This window comes from Bidens hawaiensis, unplaced genomic scaffold (assembly GCF_021521415.1).
Source record: "Bidens hawaiensis isolate Kalapana, Puna unplaced genomic scaffold, B.hawaiensis_p1.1 tig00001575_1, whole genome shotgun sequence".
NCBI lineage: Eukaryota > Viridiplantae > Streptophyta > Magnoliopsida > Asterales > Asteraceae > Bidens > Bidens hawaiensis.
This window is the reverse complement of record NW_027491088.1, coordinates 588031-600356: the sequence shown is the minus strand read 5'-3', so window position 1 is coordinate 600356 and position 12326 is coordinate 588031. Positions and strand designations below refer to the sequence as shown.

Genomic DNA, 12326 nt, shown 5'->3' with positions numbered 1-12326 from the left:
ACCAAGTAATCCCTCTTAATATCATTATCTTCATCATCAGTTTCATAACAAGTAATCAAATCTCTCAAATCCTCAAACCCTAGATTTCATCACTCAAACCCTCAAATCTCTTAAATCTCACCACCAATCGCTTCAATAATTCAACCACGCACCCATAAATCATTCCGATCAAAACCCCTAACCTCCGGCACCACGCCGTCTCCACGAAAACCACCGAACGCCATAGATTCCGGTCATCACGTTTTTCCGGTCACCTCGGTCATCTTGTTTTTTCGGCCATCACGCCGCCCACACGGCAACTACCGTCATCATGGATTTCGGCCAAGGCGACCAGTTCATTTTCCGACAACATATCCAATATATTTATTGAGTTTAAACCTTCATATTATTGTTAGTTTAATCAATGATGTTCGATACAACCTTAATTTTAACATATGATGTGGCGACAGTGACTGTATGTTTTGATTTTTGGGTTAGATAATTGGTGAAGAAAACTTAGGAACCCTAATTATAATTGGGGAAGATGAAGTGATAAAAGTGATAATATATAGTTTATGTTGTATAGCTATACCAAACATTAACTTAGTTCAACCGGTAGTTTTGGTGGGTTGTTAAACCAGAGGTCTCGGGTTCGAATCCCGACATTTATATGGTTTTGGATAATTATTTTAAAAATGAATTAAAGGCTTAGGGGTAAGAACGTAATTTCAACATTTTTTAACAGGTCAATGCTTGGTCAACTGACGGAATGGCACAGACTGACCTGCCAAAAGATCACAGGCGTGCAAAATGCGCAAAATCTTTTTCAGTGGTTATTCCATCCAGCGACGATATAACCCAGGGAGGCAAATTGCAGATTTCTCTTTAACAAACTGTCTTTGTTAATAGTCACCGATCCCGAAACATATACTTAGCGGTGCAGCTTGTTGCTCGCTTACCCATTATCCAGATTTAGCTCGGTTTGTGTTATATATAAACTTTTATAAAATATAAAAAAAAAAGGTCGAATGTGAAACCACATGCGGTGTACGTAAATGGGTAGTGCTATAAGTAAAGAAAATAAAATAAGATATGTTTGGAAAAAACAATGTATTATAAATTGATGTGACCATCTACGATACATAATAGATAATACACTTTAATTTATCACAAAACTAGTGTTGCATGTGCCACATGCATACAACAGACGATAAATACCGAGGGTCAAAAAATACTCTATATAAGTCATGCTAGGCACCATATTGTCATGCACAAAACCAAAATATAATGACTTCTTTCACCACAACCTCCCCAGCCATCTCTTCTTGGCCTTTATTCTCAAAAACCTCCAAGAAATGCGCCCTCAAGTCACTAAAACACAGTCTCTTGCAATGCCGGTTCTTCTGACAACCTGTTGAACAACCTTGATCGCCGAAACGTTCTCCTTGGTCTTGGCGGTCTCGCAGGAGCTGTGAATCTCCCCTCAGCCGTGGCCGCGCCACTAGCTGCCTCAGATATTTCTAAATGTGGGACTAACCCGCTTTCAGGGTTTAAGCCTGGCGGAAGCACTCCTATTGGTGGAGACTGTTGTCCGCCAGACTCAAGTCAGGTCGTGGACTTCACGTTCCCGACGGACCAGGCGTTTAAGGTCCGACCCGCCGCCCATTTGCTTAGTCCTAAGTATATTGCCAAGTTTAACGAAGCGATCAAACGCATGAAAGCGTTACCCGAAGATGATCCACGTAACTTTCTTCAACAAGCGCATATTCATTGCGTATTGCAATGGTGCTTACACTCAATCTTCAAGCGGCTTTCCGGATATTGAAATCCAGATTCATAACTCATGGCTCTTCTTCCCATTCCACCGCTGGTATCTTTACTTTTACGAGAGAATTTTAGGAAGTTTGATCGACGATCCCACTTTCGGTCTACCGTTCTGGAACTGGGACACCCCGGCTGGAATGACGATTTCACCGTACTTCAACGACTCCAAATCCGCACTATTTGACACCAAAAGAAACCAAGCTCATCTAAAAGCAGTCGTTGATTTGGGCTACAACGGCAAAGATGCTGACACCACTGATATCGAAAAGGTGACGAATAATTTAGCAATCATGTACCGTCAAATGGTGACAAACGCCACCAGCCCAACCGCGTTCTTTGGAGGCGAGTACCGCGCCGGGAAAGAACCCATTTCCGGGGGCGGGTCGGTTGAGCAAAGCCCCCACACACCGGTTCACCGGTGGGTGGGTGACCCAAGGGAAACAAACGGTGAAAACCTCGGGAATTTTTATTCCGCGGGGCGTGACACGCTCTTTTATTGTCACCATTCCAACGTTGATCGAATGTGGTCGTTGTGGAAAATGTTGGGCGGGAAACATAAAGACATAACTGATTCAGATTGGCTCAACACATCGTTTGTGTTCTATGATGAAAACAAGAATCTTGTTCGAGTTTACGTTAAAGATTGTTTGCGCACAAACCAGCTAGGGTATGATTATCAAAGAGTTGACGTTCCGTGGCTTAAAAGCAAGCCGGTCCCGCGTGCTCCAAGATCCGGGATCGCCAAAAGAGTCGAGGGGAAAGTGGCAAAGACAGACAATGTCATGTTCCCGGTTAAACTCGACAAGACTGTGAAGGTTTTGGTACCGCGGCCGAAGAAATCAAGAAGCAAAAAGGAAAAAGAGGACAAAGAGGAACTTTTGATAATACAAGGAATTACTTACGATAGTGAAAAGTACGTGAAGTTCGATGTGTATGTGAACGACGAGGACGATGATGTTATCGCGCCGGACCAGACTGAGTTCGCGGGAAGTTTTGCACAGCTTCCGCACAAACATAAGGGCAAGAGTTCGACTAAGACCAACTTCCGTGCGGGACTTACCGAGCTCTTAGAGGAGCTGGAGGCCGACGATGATGAGAATGTTTTGGTTACGGTGGTTCCAAGATCCGGGTCCGAGGACATCACCATTGACGCGATCAAGATTATCTACGCTTAGTTTCAGGATTTGAGGGCTTCTCATTGAGTTCGGTAGTTATGTTCGTTGATGTTAATGATGGTTTCGTTAAGTTTGAGTTGAAAGTTGAAAGTCAGAGTTCGAGTCATGCATGTCTCGGATCCAAAATAAATCTTCGTTGTGTAATATGGGGTTTTAACTTTAGCCCAAGTAATATTAGTTATGATTTAAATAATTTGTTATGTTCCAAATTAAAACGACACGGTTTTCTGTTAAATAATCGTAATTAAGGTCATGTGGTGTAACTTAAAACGCAGGTTTTAACCCCATGGTTAAATACTCCAAAATAAATCTTCTTGTTATTAATTAATTCAATATACAATATGATTTTTGTGTAATAACTTAAATTATCTAGCTTATAAAAACATAGCCGTGTTTTATTTTTATGTACATTTTGATATAAGTTTTGTTGAAAACGGAGTTCTTTCATAATTACGTATTTTTTTATTATCGTTACAATATAAAATTATTGGTTCGTAAAGTTATTGTTTTGAGCTTTATTTTTTCTATATATTTTAAATAGTCATAAGTTACATCTATTTAGTAAAAAATTAGTTTGGGTTGAGTTGTGAACGAGAGTAAAAATTTGGATTAAATTGGGTTGTATAGATTGACGAGAGAGAAATTAGTTTTATTCTTGGGTTAGGTTGCGTTGGGTTGTGAATGTGGGTAGTCTTACAGCTTACAAACACATTAGCGTTTTAAATCATCTAATCATAATATCGATTTATTTTGAAGAAAATATGATATTGTTGGTAAAGAAAAATACTTATAATATATATTATCTTAAGAAAAAATATAACTTAACGGATGATCCCTTGTAGTTTAATTATGTTTTATTTTATGTATTGAGTTTCGAGTGAGATCACATGCAAATTTAGCCACAAAGCATTTGAGTTCAACAGTCGTATTTTAAAAGCTCCATTCAAATTGAGGGAATTCCAATTTGTGTTGTTATGCTTTATGAGCGAGCCACGTTTGACCCCCTCAAACTTAAAATGACGAATTAGTCTCCATGGTTTCATGTCGCATCCTTTTGAGTCCTTTCTATTTTAATAAAAAAAATTGAAATGACAATTATGCCATTTTATAAAGTTCAAATGAGTCCATATAATTTATGAGTGAGGTATTCGACCTGCGTCCCTCCGTCCTAGAGGTGGTAAATGGGTTGGGTTGGGTTGGGTTGGATCAAACGAGTCATTGGTTGAAATGAGTCATTGGTCAAAACGAGTTTGGATCAGAACGGGCCAACTAAAATAAGAGTTGTTTTGGTTTAGGTCGGAATAGGTTAGGGTCGGACCGGGTTTTGAGTTTCTTTTTTTTTTCTTTTTTTTTGAACTAGAATAACGGCGAAAACATTTTAGTTTCTTTAGATTTTTTGTTTTTTATTTATATATTAAGTTATGATTTTTTTAATATTTTTATGAGGGATATTAAGATTAAAAACTCTCAAAAAATATTAAAAAAAATAAAAAAAAAATTATAACACGAAATATAAATCATAAACAAAAAATGTAAAAACACCAAAATGTTTCCAACGTTGTCCTCGTTCAATAAAAAAACGAAAATCGAACCGAAACCAAAAAAATCGACGAAAATGAAACAAAAAAGCCAAAACCGAACCACATCAATCGAAATCAAAAAAATCAATCAAAAAGAAACTAAAAGAATTCAAACCGATAAAAACGAAACTGAAAAAACGGACAAAAACGAGTCCAAAATCGACCAAGAAGAAACAAAAAAAAACCAAAACCCAACTTGTCCCATGTGAAAACTCGTGTTGACTTGAAACATAAACCGAACCCGTTTCAATCTGAAACCCGTTTCGTGTCGAAACCTGTGTTGTACGAAAAACCGGTCCGATCTGTAACCTGCCACATTTCCTTAGGATATTAACCCACAACGACCCAGTTTTTTGAATTTGTCGTCTGTCGACCCATTTTGACCCGAAATTAAAAAATATATAATTTCAAATGACTCATTTTGATCCATTTAGTTAAAACCTATTAATCAAATCAACGCATTTAATTTTTAAAACAACTCAAATTGACTCATTTAAGAGGGTTTGGTGAAGATTGGCACCCCTACTTCGTCCTTTTGGTGTTGCCATGTCACTCGCAATACTTTTTATTTTTTAATATGTAATTATATTATTTTGAAAATGGTATTTCTTTGACAGTGTATTAATTTTTATTTAGAGGTTTATAGAGAAATTACACACATGATTTGCTTTGCTACGTAACAAATTGATGGCTAAGTCGCGGTCGCGTCACCTCACCACTACAACACAAGAGTTTAAATCACCAAGTTTAGGTTTATTTATGATTCATCTATTTATCTTTTAAGTTCATAACTTTTTGTGGCGTAACAATATCAAAAAATTGGTTGTTCATCATCATCATCATCGTACTCAGTATATCCCACCAATAGCAATGCTATGGTAGGGTCTGAGGAGGGTAAGATGTAGAAAGCCTTACCTCTATCCCATAGGGATAGAGAGGCTGCTTCCGGTGAGACCCCCGGCTCGATAGTAGTTTTGCATCAAGCCTTGGACATAAGGCACATAGCACTCAATCATCGGGACACCGGCTGATTGGTGCATGTGCCCTTGTCTTTCGGCTATCAACGCCACCACATGATGCCTGATTAACCTTCCGCCACTTTTAACGTTATTTTCACGAGATTAGTAAAATAACGTTAAAATTAGTGCAATTTTACTTTTGCCCACCCGCGGGTTCACACATATATACATTATATGCGCGCACCGCAAGCAGGGCGTAAAAAATTGGTTGTTCGTATTCTCTATATTTCAAACTAGTGTTCAACCCGACGCGTTACGCCGGGCATGTTTAATCTATTCATGTTCCCAGCGTATTGCAGCGGTGCGCTAATGTGGTTTGGTTGGTACCATAACTAAACAAAAAAACTAAATTTGTCGAAATAAAAAACATTAACATGTTAAAAATTAAAATACTTAAAAATAACATTTATTCGGTTGGTAAAATTCGAGCGTTGAAATACGAACGTTGGTAAAACTCTGACTGGTAAAAACCAAGCGTTACGGTGGTGAGTCAACGCAAATTTGATCATTAGCACCATTATTGTATAAAAATGTTGGTTAAAAACTAAAAACAAATTTGTCAAATTCACATATAAAAAGACTAAATATAAATAAAGATTTATCAAAGGGACGTTTATTCGGCCGGTAAAAACGTGGAGCGTTGGTAAAAACCGAGTGTTGTAAGTCTCGGGCGTTGTAGCAGTGAGTCGATGCAAATTTGGACAGTTTCGGTAATGTTTGTTACAGTACGGTATAAACAACATTGATGAAACACATGCGTTAAAACACATAAAATAAATTCTTCAAACTAACATATAAAAATTTAATATTTAAAACATACGTATTTAAAGCGTCGTTTATTTGGTCGGTAAAACCTGAGCATTGGTAAAACCGAGCGTTTTCTGTCCCAAGTGTTGCGGAGGTGAGTCAATGCAAATTCGGTTGCTTTCGGTTACATTTTTATGGTACCAAACTAAAAAAGGCAATCTGAACGTTGTTGATATCGGGAGGCGCGTCAGTAAAACCCAAGCGATGTCGGTCCCTAGCGTCGCGGTGGTTAGCCGACATGAATATGGCCGGTCTCGGTTACGTTCTTTACGGTACCATAACTAAAAAAAAGGGTTGGTAAAATCTGAGCGTTGTCGGTCCCGAGAGTTGCGGTGGTGAGTCGACGCAAATTCGGTCGGTCTCGGTTACGTGACTTACGGCACCGGAATACTAACAAAAGGGTCGATAAAACCCGAGCGTTGTGGCGGTGTGGCGGTAAACCTGAGCGTTATTGGCTCGGGCTTTGTGGCGGTAAGTCGACACGAATTTAATTTGTTTCCAATTATTTCCATTATGATATCGGAACTATGAAACAAAAAAAAACAACTTTGTCCAATATTGTCGGACCGCCACTTAGCCCAATAAGATGCCTAGTTGCACCAAAACTTCTATTTTATTTATATATACTAGTGTTTTACCTGGCGTATTGCGCCGGAAAATTAGTAAAACTCGGCCGTTGATAAAACCCAAGCATTGTAGGTCCCGACTTTGAGGCGGTAAGTCGACGCGATTAGTTTTGGTAATGTGCGTTATGACGTTGGAACTAAAACAAAAAATAAAAAATAAATAAAAATAAAAATTGAGATGGATCAATGGGGTGGCAGTCAGTCAGTAAAACTCTAGATTTGGTAAAACCCGAGCTTTGTCGATCCCGGGCGTTGAGGCGATGAGTCTACACAAATTTGGTCGGTCTCCGTCACGTTCGTTACGATACCGGAAATAGAAAAACAAAAACTAAAATAAAAACAAAATTGGTATCAAGTCAGTTTTCGTTACTGTAACGATACTAAAACAAAATGCGGTGATTGTACACAAATTCGATCGGTTGCACTTAACAACAAAACTATCTGGTCCAGGCCAAAGTTAATGTTGAAAGACAAACAATTCTACTATAAAAAAAAACATAAATAACAAAATTAAAAAAATGAAACCTTCATTTGCTAACTAGGGATTCGAACCCCGAATATTCAACTATACACCAAAACATAAAAAAACACAATTAAAAGATGAAACCATCATTTGCAAAATTAGGGATTCGAACTTGGGTTGCAAATTGGTACAAACTGCTTCCTTTACCAATAAAACCATGAACCCAACACCAATGCATGTGCTAGCTACAAAACCATTATTACATATACCATAACATAAAAAACCAACTTTATGACAACAAAGTTCTCAATTATATACAAACACAACTATATAATCATTGTACATAAAACACAATTTAATTGTGTGCAATAATATAATGCTTAGTTAATGAAATATCATTTTTCTTCTCCATTTATTCGTCATTAAGTTGTAAAAGATTGATAATTAATAATTATAAATTTGGTAATTTATACATCTATTTAAATTAGAACTTCTTAACATGTATCTTATGCTTATATGGTTGTAAGTATGCTTTACTATGTTGTATTTTCAGCATCTTATGTTGTATCATTGTGGCTTGCACCATCGAGCCAGCGAGGCTACTCCCTGTTAATGCGTGTTTACTTTATGTGTTGTATTTAACCGGGATATCCAACACATGTCCGGTGACATGCTCTTCCTTTTTATTATAACATTATTTTTGAAAGCGGATAACATCATAACAATTATATAACATGACACCATTTTTTAGACGTAGATGTACAATATCGTAAAGGATGCAGATTAATGTAGTTCTCCACATTTTATTTTATTTTTGTGAAAATTTAAATCAAGCGCTTGAGATTACAACTTTTGTGTTTTGAAAGAACTATTTGGCGTCATTGAATTCTAGTGACGAATATAGTTAACTTGCTATTGACAAGATATGCGAGTTTTTGGTAACATGTTCTCATGAATAATATAAATTATGTGTATGATCACTTGTGTAATTTATCATATTGATGTTTGATTACACTATATGTTTGAGATTTTGATAAAGAGACGTTTCGATTAAAAAACGACCCCTTATTATAAATGATGATAAGTTGTCACTATTTATAATATCAATAGAACAAAACGATTAAACCTTATAGTTTGCGGTTCTTAATCGAGGTTGGGAGGTGGGGCAAAGAATTACGACTAGAAGGAAGGGGAGAGACTTGAAGAGCAGTGGTGCTTCCTTCCTGTATTGGGCACGGAAAACCACAACGACATGTGAAAAAATTCATACCACTGTGACAACTCTATATCCATGTACTTTTATGCACACATGTTCACATTCGTATTGGTCACACGGGAGTACAAAATGAGTAACTCCGTACCTGCAAATTTAAATACATGTACGCGTATAATTAACTTCTCATTGTATAAAAGTTACAACCTATATTTAATAACAAGAAAAAAAATTACCTAATGTGATAAGAAAGACATGGAATAGGATGAAAGTCAAGGACCTTGTCATGTTGATATTTGTTTTGATTATAGTTGATGTGAAATGAGCATTTTTATATAGGAGAACGGAGATGAGATTAATGTTTATGAACATAATTTATTACTGATATTAACATAGCATATAATGGAAAAGGGACAAATTAATATAACGTTTATTGTGTGTGGGGGGGGGGGGGGGGAGTGGTGATTAACGTTTATGGGCATATAATGGAAAAATGACAAATCAATGATTAATATTAAATGTATATATATTTATGTTTTAGACTAGCTGGTACATATAATTAAAGTAAGTTGGTTGTGGCTTAACGGTAGAGCATTCATTTTACAAGTGAGAGGTAGGGGATCAAACCTTACTACCACCAACTTATATGGGAGATATGAGGGATGACCCTGGCTTGTCAGGGTTCGAGTCCTGATCTCACCCGGTTTTACCGGCTCCTCGCTATTGTGCCGTTTGGCGGGCGTGGGGGTCGGGTTTTATCCGATGAATCCCTCAACAGGTGGACCTCTAGGGGCTCCGTCCGTCCGGAATAGTGGCCGGCTCGGGCTACCTCTAGCCATTGGGGGCCGCATACGGGGTACCCGGCGTTACTTAGTTGGCCGTTCAAAAGAAAGTACATATAATTAAAATCAATGTAGTAATATAAATAAAACTGTGTAACTCGAGTATAACTAAATTACACAATTAAGTATTAAATGGATATATAATATCATCTAACGGAATTTTTTTAGAAGTATACGTGTTTTTTTGTTGTTTTATACCAAGAGGGGTGATTTTTTTTTCTGAAAGAAGGTTACCTTCGGTAATAAGACTATATGAAAGCGTCTAATGGTGCCCCCATCCTCCCTCTCATTGGTTGGCACATATAATATTCACCGTAGCGTTAGATTGTCGGAGAGATTTTCAAGCCTAAAACGCCCCATAAATGTCCCGGGGGGAGGGGGTGTTCCAAGGGCTATGGGGGCGGTGTTTTGGGTTCTATGAGGGGCGCTTTCACCATTCAAAACGCCCACTTACATATGGTATAATGGAGTAGAGTTGGATGTTTATAGTTATTGATAATATTTATTTATATATAAAATATTATTTACTTTATAAATTTATTAATATTTCATAATGTTTATATAATGTTAATGGAGGTGGGGGTGGGGGGATTAGATCAACGTTTAGACTAAACGGTGTGGAAACCGTTTTGCCGATGAAGGAATGACGTGGCTGGCGGTGCCAGCGGCAAACACCACCCCGATGCCATCGGGGCCGTCAAGCGGCAAAGATGTCGTGGCAAATTCACCGATGAAAACACCGCCCAACTTCACTATTTTTCAAAAAAGAACATCCATTTTTTCAACATATATTAACTGTTAACCCAACGATTGAATTGAAGTGTAGAATTCATGCTCTGTTAACCAGGATCGGAATTCATGCTCTGTTAATCGGAATTGAGTTTAACTTTGAATGATTGATTGCAGTTGATTGAATATGTTAATTAGGAATGTTGTGAGGTTTTGATTTTGTGAGTGCTGAGCAATGGAGGTGACGGACAATGGTGTGATTGTGGTGGACTTGTGTGGGTGAACTGATGGTGAAGATGGTTTGTTTTGGTGAAAACGGTGGGTGGGTTACGTGGGTAGGCCGTAGGTAGGGAGGATATCATTTATATTAATATATTTTATATACCTAAATTAGTTTATTATAAGTAATACATATTATTAAACTAAGTAAAAAACAAACTTAAACAACGAATTACTTATGTTTTTATTTAATATTTTAAAAGTAATATAATGTTTTTAAATTTGCTAAATATTATGTTTTTTCTATTTTTAATTATATTAATAACTTTAATAAAATAAAATTATTACTATGTTTGAAAATGAAGAAAAATGGTTAATTGGTAAATTGTGATCCATTTCTTTGATATTGTGAAAGAGAGTGGAGTGAAGTTGGGTATGATGTGGCACTGATGTGACGTTGTAAAGTGAGAAGTAAAATGATGTCCATACCCGATAGCCTTATGGGTATTTGACTTATTGAATTTGTAACTGAAATTAATATAGCATAAAATGGAAAAATGACAAATCAATGGTTAATATTAAATGTATATATGTTTATGTTTTGTACGTATAAATAAACTCAATGTATTATAACCGTGTAACTCGAATATAACTAAATTACACAATTAAGTATTAAATTGTAAATAGGTATATAATATTATCTAACGGTCTTTTTTTAGAAGTATACTTGTTTTTTTGCTGTTTAATACGTGGAAGGAAGATTTTTTGTTTTATTTGAAAACGGGTTACCTCCGAAAGTAAGTGAAAATGTCCAATGACGCCTCCACCCTCTCTCTCACTGGTGGACACATATAACATTCATCATAACGTCATACTGTCTAACACATTTTTAAAGCCTAAAACGCCCCATAAACATGTCGGGAGGGGGGGGGGGAGCGTTCCGGGCGCTATGTGTGTGTGGGGGAGTGCGCTTTCACCAGGGCTGAGCACGGTTATGTTTTTAAGTGAAACCGAAACCGAAAAGTTGGTTTTTCATACACACAAACCGATCGGTTTTCGGCTTCGTTTCGGTTATAATTGACTTTTTTTTGTGTGTGTAGACGTTGCAAAAAAAATCCAAAAAAATGAAAATGCAGATTAGATTCAAAACACAAAAATAGGCATTTGTTACATGGAACCAGACGAATACAAACTTGCAACAGTACTGGGTAGCGTTGGTATGCAGGAATGACAGTGGGAATGGAATGATTCATTACGTGGGAATCAAAAAAGTGGTGTTTGGTTACTCAATGAAATTGAATCATCCATTACACATTACACATGAAATCTCATTCTATCAAAACTATTCATTTCCACCCCTTCTTTTTTGTCATACCATTCCTCTAATCACCTTACTTTCTCAACAGCACCACCACGTAACAACAACCATCACCATTCTGTTTTTTTTTTGGGGGTGGGGGGGTGGGGGGGGGGGGCATTGTATTTTCACCAAACCCAACGCAGGCTCAATATAACACCCCCCCCCCCCCGGCAACATACAACCCTAAAATCACTGGTCGTCGTATCTTCATCGTCACCCGTCTTCATTGTCTTCCCGCCGATCGTAACAATGGCTTGGGTTTTTGACGCAACCCTTAATACTACGTTTTTCACATATATCAGAATTCACATTTCCCTGTTAATTCGTTTATTAGAATAAATTTAGTTTAGTTCGATGCTCTGTATTTTACACAATTATGTTATTGGAATATAGCCGAAATTTGGCTAGATGTTAGCTTTGATCATCTGAATCTGAGTTGGTGGTTTTGGTGAAAACCCGGCCATATAGAATCTACACTTTCCAGTTAGAA

At 37.2% G+C, this 12326-nt stretch overlaps 1 pseudogene; it reads left to right on the top strand.

Annotated features, from left to right (window-relative positions):
• The first annotated feature begins 1171 nt into the window (after positions 1 to 1171).
• LOC143585325 (polyphenol oxidase I, chloroplastic-like) lies at positions 1172 to 3229 on the top strand (annotated as a pseudogene).
• Positions 3230 to 12326: the final 9097 nt, after the last annotated feature.